Source organism: Daphnia carinata, chromosome 1 (assembly GCF_022539665.2).
Source record: "Daphnia carinata strain CSIRO-1 chromosome 1, CSIRO_AGI_Dcar_HiC_V3, whole genome shotgun sequence".
NCBI lineage: Eukaryota > Metazoa > Arthropoda > Branchiopoda > Diplostraca > Daphniidae > Daphnia > Daphnia carinata.
In genome coordinates, this window is record NC_081331.1 from 8025404 (window position 1) to 8042338 (window position 16935).

Here is a 16935-nt window from a genome sequence, read left to right on the forward strand (position 1 = left end):
AATAACAACAGAAAACGAGAAAAGCAAACACTAAGAAAAAGAAAACTGAAAATAAAGAACATAAACCGAATGAACACCTCACACTTAACAGGTATGTGTTAACATTTACATTTAAGGAAGACCGGCCAGTTTATTCCATTGATTTTCAGGGAAAAAGCTGGAATTGTCTGATAAGACAACGAAAATCAAACTTAAACGGAAGTTAGAGGGAATGAACAAGAAATTAAAAAGGAAAAGTAAGAAGAAGAGGTCCTGAATTGCCAAACATGCTCGAGCCACCAAGGCAGCATCTGTGTCATCAACCTCTGGTCTTTCAGAGTTTGTTAAAACAGAAATTCCTGAAGCAAGACTAGCAAGTACACTGGCAACACCAATTTTTAACAGTGGAGGCTGCCTAGTTTCCGGCAAATTTGACTTTGGAGAACTATCTAATTCCTCACCCATTCTGAATAAGACCACTTTAGATCCAGAAGTGGCAACGATTAAAATGAAAGAAAATAAAACTTAAACCAAAAATGAAAATCTTGGTAGGCCAAGCTGAAGTTGAAAATGCAAGAAGTATTGAAGAGAAACAGGCACGAAATGGTGCTCTGCAAATAGCTGAAGGTTTTCAGGTAAACTTTCAATTTGACAAAAATATTTGTAAGATCTTGAAAACTTTTAACCTTTCTGTATTGCAATAGGTAAAAGACTATGTGGAATTGCTTGCCAAACCGAATAATGAACGAGATCAAATCAAATCAGAGAGTAACAAAAATTGCGCTGAACGAATCGAAGAAAAGGAAAAGAGAAGGGAATAACAACAGAAAAGGAGAAAAGCCAACATTAAGAAAAAGAAAACTGAAAAGAAAGAACATAAAGTGAATAAACTAAAGAAAAAAGGCAAATTTATCGCATGAAAAACTGATACTGACTGATGGATCAGCTAAACTTGTGTTCTTTCATGTGCAGCCATGTCGTGATAGTTTTTTAGAAAAATACACTGATATGCCTTCCATGATCGTGGAAAATTTGAAGAAAAAAAATCTTAGATTCAATTTAAAAGGTTTAGTGTCTTCACTAATAAGAGACTCTCATAAAAAAAAATCCGTCGTAGTAGAAAATTGATTTGTCATTATTAGTAGCTTTGCTAACGTAAAGTGTAAAGCTTCCTTATATCTCAATGTAGTATGTCATGTGTAATTAGGTAATCAATAGCTGCTTGAAAATGTACAAAAGGTGAAAACAGGACACGAAGAACGAACAAAATCATTTATAGCAGTAGGTTATGATTTTAATATATTTATTGGGCTCTTTGTAATTGTTAAAAGAATTGAAAATGTATAAAGAATAAATGGTATTAGAATCAATATTGGATTACAATAGTCTTTGTTTTGGTCCTTGCTTCAGACGATAGTTCAAGTTTGTACTATTATTCCTATAAACATTATTTATCAAATGTTAATAATAATAAACTAGTCTTCGTGGTAACATATATTTTTGTTCCCAGCAACCACAAAAGCCCCGCGGAACTCATTCAGTTTCCTTATTCACAACGAATCAGTGGTCTTTACCTATGGCATAAGTATCGACAAAGGGAAGTTATAAGGGAGATGGACTGGGGGTTGGGGGAATAATCAAAGAGGGTGGACAGAACAAGGCTAAGTGCGAAAAACATTAATTTCTTGTATTATATTAAAAAAAGCCGATAGTAGTTCAATAAACAAAAATTGTGAAAAATGAACTTTATTTAACGGGATATTAGCAATATATAAATACTAACGTAATCCGAAATCAGATTGCTAACGAATAAATAATCAAAGATTAACTAACGTACATACGCTAACATTGTTTGATCTCGGCAAACCTTATAGAAGGTAACGGTTTCAGCAACCTATGTACATTCCACTTTCCACGGAATAGGAGGTTGGAAATATATTTTGAAAATAAATATAAAGTTTGTGGGAACATGGAAATTAAACGGAGAAAAAGGCCCAGTCCAATGGAGAAAAAGGCCCACTTTTGAATTTGGAAAAAAGTGGGCCTTTTTCGTATGGGCCTTTTTCGTCTGGGCCTTTTTCGCGGGCCTTTTTCGTCTGGGCCTTTTTCGTCTGGGCCTTTTTCTCCGCCAATTACCCATTGTATGCGGGGTTCGATACACCCATACGGAGTCGTACCTTTACCTCGCATTCTATTTCCACAATTAAGGTTTAGCTCTGTTCGGCCTTCGCAGGAAAGTGGCACCAACATGCAGCGTTGAAAGTTTCGTCTTAATAGTTGAGAAACCATAATTCTGTCGATAGTTTTTACCCTCATTTTCTCCAATTTTTTAGATGAGTGAATCCAATTTCACTCACGTCGTCCGTTTTTTTACTAAATAAAGCTTGAATATTTCAAAAGTTGTGCACTACGAAGGTTTTTTTTAACCATCATAACGTTTTGAATGAAATTATAAGACAAGAAAATGCGCGGCTTTTTACCCTAATTGCCAACGGCTAAAAGGGAAGAGAATGTTCATAAGAGAATACGCATAAAGGTGGGGTAAGAATAATATTGCCCTTGCAATTATCAATGCCATAGGCTAGTGACGTGCATTAGGGAGACACAAATACATATAAAACAATGACAAAGCGAAGCTCGAATCAGTCAAGTGGAGTCATCCATCAGCAACTGTAGTACCGAAAGTCGTGTTATCCAGCCGTTCATTATCAAATCAACTTTCACATCATGGGTAAGTATTTTGGATAAAGCCCAGTGTTTTCGAGAAAAACTTTCAAAGTCATTTTTGTAATAAATGATAATTAAATTCCATAGCAGTAACTGATCTTAGTTTTTTCCATGTTCTCTGGATTTATGTTTGGTAAATGTGGGGAAAACAAGGCTAGCCCACTAACTCGTGTATCTTACTGAAACGAACTGCATCACTTTGATGATGCTCTTTGTTTAAATTTATTGTTAAACTGCATTCTTTTTTCATTTATAGCTAACTATGTCACAATGCTGCTGTTGGCCGTTTCATTCACTGTTAATTTGGGGTTTACGCCTTTCGTCGGTTAGGGGTAACTATTATCGAGCGGAGTTTGCGATATTCGCAAAGGTAATCTCTGGTTAACGCTTTTCGTTCGTTAAAAACCAACAAAAAACGTTACCGCGAGTGATTTCCGCAAAGGTGCATTTGGTTAATGGTTTTCGTCGGTTTTTATGTGTGAAATACGGCATATGTAACCGATTTCCGCATTATACCCCTACAGTGCTACATTGGCAAAGAAGACTAAACAGCATCCTTTATCGAAGTGAAAGCTTAAAATTTTTTTAAGTGCTACATTGGCAAAGAAGACTAAACAGCATCCTTTATCGAAGTGAAAGCTTAAAATTTTTTTAACATTTGTTTTACTTGACTATTTTGACAACGTAAAGGGCCATATCATTCTAAAATCCTACTGGAAAATAATAAAGTAAAGTTTCCTAAATAAATTTTGAGAAAGGTAAAGAACTTTAAACAATTTTTTTTTAAACACACAGTATTTTGTGATGCTAATATTTTACGTTCAAATTCAAAACCCGTTATGATAATTGGCAATCGAAAACAGTTTAACAGTTCTACAAACATTGGCAGCACTGGGAGACGGTTTCTTCTTCTTCAAAACAGACAGTTCTTTTCATTGTATAGCTAATGGAAAACGATAGAGTGCGTAATTCGGTAAATAACATTTATGTTTATCTGAAAGTACCTGTTCCTTTTCCGTTGTGCTGTTTTTTTTAAGATTTCTCTTATAATTTTTTTTCCTTAAGAATATGGAAGAGGTTACTAAAACCATAATAGTCGAATTAGATGGGAAAGAAGAATACGAATTGGAATTCATCAGTACTTCGTCCACTTTTGATCTACAAGTGATTTTGACGTATTTAAAAGCTAAATCAAGCAGATTTAGTCAGGTGTCCCAGTATGCAGACTTTGTCTTTAAAAAGCAAAGTGAAAAATTCCCAGGACGATGGGTGACTGTTGGTGACCACTCACCAGTAAAACATCTGAGCACATTGCAGTGCACAAGCATGCAAAAGCCTAGCTGCTCAAGAGTAATCGTCCAGGATTTACATATTAATATCTGTAAGTTAATTTCATTTATTTTTAAATGGCATGACGTAACATTTTTCTTACAACAGCTCCGACTAAGACAAACACAAGGGCACGAGAGGGTGCAGAAGAACAATTGGCAATCAGTGAGAACACCCCTTTCACTGTTCCTCTTACAACATCTCTGATACAAAGTGAGTCCGAGAGGTAAAATAATTTAAAATTTTAATATTATAGACTTACAATACATATTGCTGGTTCAAATTAGACTACCAATCTTGTGCAGCGCTGGAGTTGCTGTGGCTATTGAACCCTGGCAGCAAAAGATCACCAGAATGTAGACGATTCGTCATAGATGTGCAAGAGGTATTGGTTTTAATAAAGTATTAGGATAACATAACCCCTTTGAATAACTTGTCTTATCTGAATTTACAGGATTGTTTGGGATATGAGTTCATATCTTAGAAAATTGCCCGCAGCCAGATTGACTCCCTTTATTCTAAAAGTTGGACAGTTGTACACAATTGTAGGGACAAACAGCCATTCACCCAAACTTCCAATTCCAGTCTGGAGGCAGTTGTTCTTCTGTTATGTGTTTATTACGTGTTTCATATAAGTTGGTGCAAATCTTCTATTCTAACGTGCCTATTTATGCAATCTGAATTGCTTGGATTGCCTTTGAAGGAAAAAGGTTCCCATTACGATTGCCTCACAAAGTTTGTGAGCGCTCTGAATGATGCGAATATAGAAGAAGAACAGGAACAGGAAGTATTATGTTTGTTTTGACAATGAATGATCAATCAGTTTGCATTTTTACCTAGTCTTCTGAATGTTGATTGCCTCTACGAACAGTTTATCATGACATGTTAATTGTGAACAACACAGAAAGTTGTGTACTTATTGTTTTGTTGTGTGTTTAGTGGTTCACCGGTTGGTATTGTGTGATCGCTGTCTTACTGACTTATGGGATAATAAACCCGGTTGTTTCTATAACAATTTGCCTATTTGTTTTTTATTTTTACATCTATTGAGGTTATGGGTTTATTTTTAATTGCAAATAAAAATTATTATATGGGCCAATTTCGATGGGAATTTATTACGATTTTCGTCAAAGCAACTTACCGAAAATCGTTGGAAAATAACCAACGATTTTCGTTTTCGGAAACGTACCGTCGGTTTTCGTCGGTTTAAATCATGCGTCCCTTGTCCACCGCTTTCCGACTATTTTTCCGTACGAAAACCGTTAACTAAAACTAACAGTGTTGATGGCTGGATGGGCCATGAGTGGGCCGATGGGCTCGTCTTCATCCGGGTGCTACACCACTCCGGCATCCTAGTACACCATCAAGGCTCCTGAGTACTACACAACGAAGGCGGAGTATTACAAGACAACATATAGTGCCCCTAGCTACTACACCGAGGGCCCCAAGTACTAGACGACCAAGGCGCCCGAGTATTGCACCACTACATATCCGGCTCCTATGCACTATTCGGAGGCACCGAGGTACTACTCCCCACCGAGCTATTACAGCACGGAGGCGCCGGTGTATTACACAACAACCTACGCCACTCCAAGCTACTACACCGAAGCTCCCACCTACTATACCACAAAGGCCCCGGAGTATTACACCACAACGTACGCTTCTCCGTCTTACTACACTGAGGCCTCGAAATATTACTCTGCTCCGAGCTACGCAACAACTGTGCCGTACTACACCACGACGGAGGCGCCCAAGTACTACGTAGCTCCAACATACTACATCACAGCTGCCCCATCTTACTACGCTAAGCCGACATACTACGCACAAGCCCCGAAGCCCTACGCTGCCCCAAGTTACTGCACTACGGCTGCTCCGTCGTACTACGTGGAACCGCTACTACACTACAAAGACTGCTGAATACTACCTACCACGTACGCTGCTCCTGCTTACTACACTGAGGCTCCGCAATACTACACTACAAAGGCTCCGCAATACTACACTACAAAGGCTCCTGAATACACCACAACGTATTATTAATAATTAGTATTATTAATCGTGAAAAATTGTGTTATCCGTCAAGCTCGACGACGGAAGAGTTAGATCTTGTTTTATTATTTGCTGTCCTCGTTCCTCGAAATGAATATTTCCCTGCCATGTATTTACGCATTAACTAGTCGTTCCATACAAATGTGGTTTATTGGTGGTTTATAGGCTACATGGAATCTCGAATACAGCTATAATGCTGTTACCAAATCAATTTGTTTTTATTCTTTATCCCATAAAGTGGATGAAGCGATTTGAATTTGTGTTCGTACAACATAGTAATTTCTTAGCACGATTATGCATTAGTTCATATTTACAAGAATATACCATGCGTGTTTATAAATTTATCATGAATTTATATATTTAGTTGCGTAGCACAAAGTTGCATTAATTCACTGCGTTATCGCATTGGCATTGTTTAATTATTGTGGTTAAAATCCATTTAGCTTTCACGTTTTATGTTTGAATAGCATGGTATAGCGAAATTTTTTTTCAATTTGCATTTTCATCGCTAATGGTTTTTTCCTTGTTTCAACCTGAAATTTATACGTTAAGGAAATGCTCAAAATATTCGGCAGAGATAGGAGTTTCGGTTTGCCAGTTATAATTTTAATTATTGGGAAAATAGCCAAAATGGTTACGCTAAGCACTTGACCGACATACTAGTATCCTCCAGACCTGCCCGGATGGACTGAATCGTATAGTACAGCTATTGATTCGATCCATCCTGACATCAGCTGAGAGCTCTTACATTTCTATTCAGTTTTGCATTGGAATGGTGGGCCAATCCCATACCAATGCTTGACGTTTCGAGTTGTAATTGCTTACAGACTCTTGGTTACTAGTATTCCCATCATTGGGAGGGTGCCATACCCAGTCATTTCAACTGCCGCTACTGTTAGATGTTCACGCAACTATTATATACAGTGAATTACCACCCGAAACCATGTTGATAACTCAAGCCGGCATTTTCCATCTTAAACTAACTCCCATTTAAATTCGGTGAAACTATTGTACAATGTAATAAGTGAACTATATCCAGAGAATGGTGATAAATAGCATACAAGGTAATTATAAAACAAAAAATTTAAGTAAATGTTTCAAATTTTAATTATTATGTAGCACTCACGAATTAGGGTGTGGCATCACGCACCGTTCATGACATGCAAGAATACTCTATATCTCCTGGTGGCCGATGTTAACACTAATAAGTTAACGCATCCGCTAAGCGTTATTGTAGGTGAGAGCGCCAATATTAATAATCCAGTTCAATTTACAATTAGTTTCAATATTTAGATTTGTATTTACCCCTAAATATTAAACATTGTCCGATATCATTCTATCATTCAATCAATTAACCGTTGAAAAAAAAGAGCAAGTGTGGTATCCTTATTGCTTATTTCTGACAATTATTGCCACACGTATAAAACAAAAAATTTAAGTCAATGTTTCAAATTTTAATTATTATGTAGCACTCACGAATTAGGGTGTGGCATCACGCACCGTGAATGATATGCAAAAATACTCCATATCACCTTGCGGCTGATATTGGCATTAATGAGTTCATGCATTGGCTGGGTGTTATTCCACTTGTGTAGGGAAAATAAGTTGGAGACAATCTAGGATCGCCATTACTTATTTTTGGCATTTGTATACACCTATAAGTAGTGCTGTATCCAGCTCATTGTGTCTAGTGGGCCATAATACTTCAATGATCCAGCTTTCTGAATTTCCGCATTTGACAACAATGACCTAGGCCACATTCCCAGGACTCATCAAGTCTATTTGACAATGGTTGTTTGTAAAATCGTAAGTACAACCCATTCAGTTGTCACCATGAGTATTCCACAAAGGATTTCTTGAACGTTAGTTCACCTTTTGGGTTATGCATTTAAGATAGAGCTCTATACGTGATCCACTTCCGCTTCTCGTTTTTCTGCTGCACGACATGGCTTTTGAATATGCATCTGGATGGATCAAAGGTGAATCTTTCAAATGATTTATATCTGAGGATGAAAATAGAACGTTTTTCTTATAATGTCCCAATACGAAAAAGAAAAGATTACAGATTCATTAGTCGTTACACAAATTATATCTTTTGTGATTTCCTTGTTTCCTGGTAAGCCAAATCATAGGAATGAATCAGTGAGAGAACACATCTTGCAACATGGGTTTAAGGAAATAAGCGCGCAACTTGTTTTAATGATAATGTTACGATTCTGCTGGAAAAACATTTACACTTCTCTTGGGTATAATGCTTTAAAGTGAAATTAAAGTTTACGCACAGAATAAGCATACAGTCTTAATTCACGAAAAATACGCCCCCCCCAACGCATGTCATAGCAACAAAAACGCCAAACCGTAAGTTGGGGGTAAGAATATTGGCTACTACGTCACTACCTGTCAGGTGCGCGTGTCGTAACCCGCAGGGCTAGTCAATCGAAACAGGGTGAGTTTGGACGCAGTAAAGTGAGAGGACAAACATAATTTGATTCAGTCTAGTAAACCATTTCGACTGAGCAAGAGCAGTACTACAATTCCCATCGGTTATTCACATCGTGTTTTCCAACTTTGTAATTATGGGTAATTTAATGTTGAATTTTACTATATAGTCGTAGGAATTAAACCTGTGATCAATTTTAGTTTCAATCAATTGTAATAAATTGGTGTGTGTTTTCGCTGTGCTCAATTGGGGCAAGAGATTTATGTGTGTATATTATCTTAATTTCAGCTAACTACGGCGCGATGCCGCTGTTGGCCGTTGTCTCTGTGATGGCTGGACAGGCCATGGGTGGACCAATGGGTTCGTCTTCTTCTGCATACTGCACCAATTCAGCGCCTTACTACACCACAACCTATGCTGCTCCAGCTTACTACACCACCAAGGCTCCCGAATACTACACCACTAAGAAGACCGAGTATTATACACCAACATATGCTGCCTCCAGCTACTACACCAAGCCTCCGCAATACTATACGACCAAATCGCCGGAATACTACACTACAGCCTCTTATTACACAACTACGTATGCTGCGCCGACGTACTACACAACGACATACGCCACACCGAGCTACTATACTGAAGCTCCCCCTACATATTATGCTGCGCCCAGCTAGACCACCACTGCAGTTGCCTATCACACAACAGAAGCAGCCAAATCTTATGTAGCTCCAACTTACTACACGGCAGCTGCCCCGTCGTACCACGCCGAGCCGACATACTACACTGAAGCCCCGAAGTCTTACGCTGCCCCAAGTTACTACACCACGGCTGCTACTTCGTACTACGTGGAACCTACCTACTACACCACAACTTATGCTGCCCCGTTTTACTACACAGAGGCTCCTCAATACTAGAGGCTGCTGAATACTACACCACAACTTACGCCGCTCCACAGTTCCTGATGAAGTGACGAAAGGGCCGCACTACCATGTTACACTGATAAACCGCGAAGGAAGCGAGCCCCAAAATTTAGCTCAACAATTGATAGAGCAAAATTATGCCATTTCGCTAGAAAACGATGAAGATTTTCGTGCAATCGAACGCAACTCGGCTGCAATCAAGAAGGAGGCTGAAGAAAATGAGTTACGAGGCAAAATGTGCAAATCGCAACACCTGGACGATGCAGAAGATGACCTGAAATTTGATGTTTCGCCTGGTTGGATTGACCTCTTTCCGAAATCTCAAGAAAGTGACGATACTAACTCAAATACCGATTCTCGTCGATCTGACGAGGCATCTGGTGAAAGTGGCCCAGCATCAGAAGAGAAGCTGGTGGTGCAGCAAATTGTACATGGAAATCAAATTTAGCGCTAATCGGTTACACGAAGCCTTTGAAGGACAGTTTTGAGTCGCTTCCCTACAACGAAATGGGCACATGTGATCATAAATTGTCAAAACATAGACATTTTCGTATTTCAATAGGATGTTTGTGTAACGTTCGTTGTGGGCCACCTGAGCGATTATACCATTGAACTTTCGGAGAACCATTTGAGCTTCGTGGCCGATGTTAATGGATTGAGGTAGTAATCTTTTGCGATACAATGTTAACGTGTTGAAATGTATTACCTTAACCATTGTGTCGTTTTACAATTCGGCGTAGATATGAACTGAACACGTTCACGTATGGCTACATAGTTCCAGAAAAAAGCTCCCATTGCATCGTTAGTTGCGGAGTAAAAGCGACGCTCCGGAAGCAAGAAATAGGTTCAACATAGATCCGCTTCATGCAATCCGCCTTAAAGCAACCTTGGCTGACTCGTGATTTTGACTATTGGTTGATTAATAATTCGTCAGACGATGAGCAGCAATTGGAGCCAAGAGTAGACCCAAGTAGGAAGCTTTTTTTATTAACAAAAAATCAGGTGTATTGCTGAAATATTTTGATTTTGATTTATTCAGAATTCGCATTCGACGAAGAACAACTCGAATCGTCATCAAGTGATTCGGGTGATGAATTTTGCATCGATGAAAAGTTGCTTCGTGACGATGACTAATTGACTAACAGCCAACTAGTCCATGGACTATTTTGAACTATGTTATCAAGCAGGGCAAACTAATATTGAAGACACACCTTATCATTTTATTTCTGTCAAATCCACTTTGTGATCTCTTTACTATTCCTGTTTTATAGTCATGGATGTAAGTATTTTTCATTTTGCCTTTTTTTCCCACCGCTTTCCCACTGTGCGTGGTCTGTTAAAATACTGGACCAACCTTTAGCTAAAAGAACAAAGGGAATGATTTTTTTTTTTTGCGTGAGTTGAAAAAAAAACCCGCAGTAGACCAAGAACGGAAAGAAAAATATAGAGAACAAGAAGAACATAGAAGAAAACGAAAAAAAAAACCCATGCAGAGAAATGTATGTCGTTCTTGTACAAGTGCACCCCAAATCTCTTGTCCTAAAGAATAATACAACTCAGTTTCAATAAAACCTTTTGTTTGTATCTAAATAGACTGATTGCTGTTCTTTAGGATTATTCGGCGACTATTCAGTGAAACCTAGATGTTGCTTTCCGCGTATTTTCAATTGGAAATTTTGAAATTCCCCGCTAGCGGTGGAAACGCAGCCTGAGACGGTTATTCACTACACCATACAGTACAACAGAGGTGGGGTAAGAATACTGGATATTCAAAAAAATTCAACTTCTTGTTGCCCCTGGGCCAAAGCGATGAATCAGGGTGGCAGTAGCTGCTATAAAATGAGGCCATATCGAAGGTTGAAGCCAGTCGAGTGAGCATCTCAGACACAGTAGAGTACTAGCAGTTTCATAAATACTCGCCACAATCTCTTTTTGGCCTCTTCCACAAATACAGATACAGATCTATTCAATTACGATATGAAATTGTGTTCTGCCGAAGACGTAGAAAGGCCGTTGGCCTGACACAGATTCACTAGACATGGCAAAACGAAACACAGAGCTGGAAATTCATTAGCGTTGACAAGTACGCACATTCATAGCAATACTTGGCAGGACAATAAAAGAAATCTTCATACTTCTTGCCTATCCGTCAAATTGGTGATGAGGGATACGAAACATAAACAATCTCGGGCATCGCTGGAAAAGGGGAATGCGCTGACGCATGTACCTAACGACACCAAAAACCACTGATAGTAAAGCGCTACAAGGGTTATTGGGTGCAGGGCGCGAATGGTATTCTTAGACTTACGACAAAAAGGGCAATTCTTTATGTTGGTGGGGTTCAATAAAAGAACATTCCTGCATACGAATTCCGTTTTGCAGGGATCATGCTTAATATAAAAATTGCAACTGAACGCTAAACCAGTATTACAATGGAATGCAATGATTTCCTCTACTTGTGAACAAAACAAATTGGTTTAGGTGTCCCTAATAAAATCACAAAAGATGCAATGAAACTCACTATTGTGCTAACCTTTAAGTAATAAAAGAAACATTGGGTAAGTTCTTCGGGAAACATAAATTAACCACGTTTAGAGGAACCAATTAGTATCTATCAGATATCAGGACTGATGCTGGTGTTAGGCATTTTCGGAAAATGACCGTTACATTATTTTTAGGGAAATATGAAGAGCTTACCTTTAAGACACAGAAGTTTGAAGTTTCAATGCAGTCAACTCTACATTCTTTTCCTCAAGGCTACTCCTCGTCATCCCGACACATATGACGTAAAGAGCGACGTTGGAAGATAAATGTTGCAGTTTAATCGGGGCTTCCCACGGTGATTTAGGACCACGACAAATCATGTCAAGCAAATCATAAACATACACCTTCGCGATAGTGTAATTTCTATGAGGAGTTGACAGATCCTGAAAGAATAAAAATAAAAATAATAGTTTGAGTAGAAAGTGACAAACTGAACATTTTGGCACCTTGAGAAGACTCTTCTAGAAGATTTGAATTTCGCTTTATGCTTTGCATATTTGGAACAAATGTCCCTAAGAGGAAAGCGCTCCAAGGGCATCTTAACCATCAAACAGTGTGTCCCGTAAAAGTACAATCAAAATTTGAGTTGATCCAGAATTGATGACTTACAGAAAAAGCAACAGACGATAACAAGGCTTGAACTACTCCGGCATTGTAGCTCCAAATTCCCTTGCACGAACAATAAAAGAAACTTTTATCACATGAATTTTAAGGTCTCTAATAGTAAACCAACCTTATCTTGAGACATGCAGGCAGTTGGTTTCTCAATACGGTTTCCAACAAACGGTGTAGCTAGAATCGGACTTTCGTGGCCAGTTTAGAGAAGATTGCAAATCACCCTGCTAGCAAACATAAAAAAATAAAGAATTAGGCACAGAAAATGCTGCAGAGAAAGCCAAATGTACGTGCAAGCATATGAAGGTTACATTACCTTTCTTCCTAGTTTCAAACACGTTAATAGAAATAGAATTTTACCGTACGTGAAGCAAGGCTTAGCTGCTGAAAGTAACCATAACATTAACAATAGACAAAAGACATCCTCTAAAGAGGAAGATAGAACGGAAAGGCGATACTCGAGAAATAAGAATACGATAGAATTTGTATATATTACTCCAGTTGACTAAACAGGAAAAATATTGTGATAATAACAACGAAAAATGAATGACGAAATTTTGAATAGGCAATGCGAGTTTGTAAGTTTTAAAAAGAATATTGTAGATAGACTTCAAAATCTAAATCTAAACTCACTGGGAAATCAATTTTGTTTTCTACGTTTCCAAAAAAATGCTCCTGGTCTTGACTTTAAAAGAGAAGCATTACTGTGATCATTTTAAAAAGCGGAGCATTCGCTTACGATGCGACGGTAGCGACATGGAATGGAATAGAATTTTGAAACGTAACATTAAAAAATGTCAAGCAGGTACACATTGCGTGTTTCTGTCTTTAGCGCGAAGACGAAGGATCCAGAAGGAAGGAAAGGTACAAAAGCGCTTCCTTAGTTGTTCTCTGGCGATTCCTTGGACGACGACGAGCCTCGGACGACGACGATTCCTCGAACGACGGCGATTCCTCGAACGACGGCGATTCCTCGGACGACGGCGATTCCTCGGACGACGACGATTCCTCGGACGACGACGATTCCTCGGACGACGACGATTAAAAACGACGACGATTTTCATGACGATCAATTCCTCGGACGACGGCGATTCCTAATGACGACGGCGATTCCTCGGACGAAGACAATTCCAGCATTTCACCTACGAATGTTGAACGCCAACGAACAGACGACGAAGCTGCTGAGATTAGCGGATTGGTTGAAGCAGATGATGGTAGTAATTTGGGAAGCGAAGATGAAGCAGGTAAACTGAGTCTTCATTTGTACATCACATTCGTACGGAACGACCAGTTAATGCATAAATGCATGGCAGCGAAATACACATTTTGGAACGAGGACAGCAAATAATCAAACAAGATCTAATTATCTTTAACTATTGAGCTTGGCGGACAAGGCAATTTTCACGATTAATAATACTTTGGTCGCTCAGTGTAATAGCTTGGTGCAGCATACAGTGTGGTGTAGTACTCGGGGGCCTTTGTAGTATAGTATTGGGGAGCCTCAGTGTAGTAAGCTGGAGCTGCGTAAGTTGTGGTGTAGTATTCTGCTTTCTTCGCGTAGTACTCCGAGGCTTTCGTCGTGTCGTATTCAGCAGCCTTTGTGGTGTAGTATTGCGGAGCCTCGGTGTAATACGCCGGGCCAGCGTAGGTGGTGGTGTAGTATTTAGGGGCATCGGAATAGTAGCTCGGTGCAGCATACTTTGTGGTGTATTCAGGAGCCTTTGTAGTATAGTATTGCGGAGCCTCAGTCTGGTAATACTTGGGAGCTGCGGTGTAGTAAGCTGGGGCAGCGTATGTTGTGGTGTAGTATTCAGCCTTCTGTGTGTATTACTCCGGGGCTTTAGTCGTGTAGTATTCAGTAGCCTTTGTGGTGTACTATTGCGAAGGCTCACTGTAATAAGCTGGAGCGGCGTAAGTCGTGGTGTAGTATTCAGCAGCCCTCGTAGTGTAGTATTGAGGAGCCTCTGTGTAGTAAGACGGGGCAGCATAAGATGTGGTGTAATACTCAGGGGCCTTTGTGGTATAGTAAGCGGGAGCTTCGGTGTAGTAGCCTGGAGTGGCATACGTTGTTGTATAATACACTGGCGCCTCTTTGTAATAGCTCGGTGTAGGGTAGTACTTCGGAGCCTCCGAATAGTAAATAGGAGCCGCATACGTCGTGGTATAGTACTCGGGCGCCTTTGTGGTGTAGTAAGCAGGAGCCGCATATGTTGTGGTGTAGTACTAGGGCGCCTTTGTTTTGTAGTATGTAGGGACTTCATACGTCGTGGTGTAGTATGTAGGGGTTCCAGTGGTGGTATGGTAAGAATAACTACGGGATCCAGACGAAGAACCCATCGGCACACCTAAGGTCGACCCAGATATCAGGAAGACGACAGCTAGTAGCAGCGTAATGCCACAGTAACCTGACATAAAACAATTACATTAGTTAACGACATTCCGTAATGATATTTCCCTTAAACTCATTAAAAACAACCAGAAAGAATCACCTCACCTCCACGAAACTTTCATCAAATCAACATTACCATCATCAAATTGACTCGAATAATTTAACAAGTTGAAATGTATACTTTACCCATGATTGCAGGTTATTTAACTCAGCTATTAGTATTTATGAAACTGCTAGTACTCTACTGTGTCTGAGATGCTCACTCGACTGGCTTCAACCTTCGATATGGCCTCATTTTATAGCAGCTACTGCCACCCTGATTCATCGCTTTGGCCCAGTGGCAACAAGAAGTTTAATTTTTTTGAATATCCAGTATTCTTACCCCACCTCTGTTGTACTGTATGGTGTAGTGAATAACCGTCTCAGGCTGCGTTTCCACCGCTAGCGGGGAATTTCAAAACTTCCAATTGAAAATACGCGGAAAGCAACATCTAGGTTTCACTGAATAGTCGCCGAATAATCCTAAAGAACAGCAATCAGTCTATTTAGATACAAACAAAAGGTTTTATTGAAACTGAGTTGTATTATTCTTTAGGACAAGAGATTTGGGGTGCACTTGTACAAGAACGACAGACATTTTTCTGCATGGTTTTTTTTTCATTTTCTTCTATGTTCTTCTTGTTCTCTATATTTATCTTTCCGTTCTTGGTCTACTGCGTGTTTTTTTTCAACTCACGCAAAAAAAAAAAATCATTCCCTTTGTTCTTTTAGCTAAAGGTTGGTCCAGTATTTTAACAGACCACGCACAGTGGGAAAGCGGTGGAAAAAAAAGACAAAATGAAAAATACTTACATCCATGATTATAAAACAGGAATAGTAAAGAGATCACAAAGTGGATTTGAAAGAAATAAAATGATAAGGTGTGTCTTCAATATTAGTTTGCCTTGCTTTATTACATAGTTCAAAATAGTCCATGGACTAGTTGGCTGTTAGTCAATTAGTCATCGTCACGAAGCCACTTTTCATCGATGCAAAATTCATCATCCGAATCACTTGATTCGGATAAATTTATAATATAAATTTTTAAATTATAAATTCATGATAAATTTATAAACACGCATGGTATATTCTTGTAAATATGAACTCATGCATAATCGTGCTAAGAAATTACTATGTTGTACGAACACAAATTCAAATCGCTTCATCCACTTTATGGGATAAAGAATAAAAACAAATTGATTTGGTAACAGCATTATAGCTGTATTCGAGATTCCATGTATAAACCACCAATAAACCACATTTGTATGGAACGACTAGTTAATGCGTAAATACATGGCAGGGAAATATTCATTTCGAGGAACGAGGACAGCTCGAAAACACTGGGCTTTATCCAAAATACTTACCCATGATGTGAAAGTTGATTTGATAATGAACGGCTGGATAACACGACTTTCGGTACTACAGTTGCTGATGGATGACTCCACTTGACTGATTCGAGCTTCGCTTTGTCATTGTTTTATATGTATTTGTGTCTCCCTAATGCACGTCACTAGCCTATGGCATTGATAATTGCAAGGGCAATATTATTCTTACCCCACCTTTATGCGTATTCTCTTATGTACATTCTCTTCCCTTTTAGCCGTTGGCAATTAGGGTAAAAAGCCGCGCATTTTCTTGTCTTATAATTTCATTCAAAACGTTATGATGGTTAAAAAAAAAACCTTCGTAGTGCACAACTTTTGAAATATTCAAGCTTTATTTAGTAAAAAAACGGACGACGTGAGTGAAATTGGATTCACTCATCTAAAAAATTGGAGAAAAAGAGGGTAAAAACTATCGACAGAATTATGGTTTCTCAACTATTAAGACGAAACTTTCAACGCTGCATGTTGGTGCCACTTTCCTGCGAAGGCCGAACAGAGCTAAACCTTAATTGTGGAAATAGA

The 16935-nt window shown here is 39.0% G+C and overlaps 2 pseudogenes; one reads left to right on the plus strand and one right to left on the minus strand.

Annotated features, from left to right (window-relative positions):
• LOC130701589 (uncharacterized) overlaps positions 1-5967 on the plus strand; it is a 90588-nt pseudogene extending 84621 nt beyond the window's left edge.
• Positions 5968-13984: 8017 nt separating this feature from the next.
• On the minus strand, positions 13985-15012 carry LOC130701603 (uncharacterized; annotated as a pseudogene).
• Between the last annotated feature and the right edge of the window lie 1923 nt (positions 15013-16935).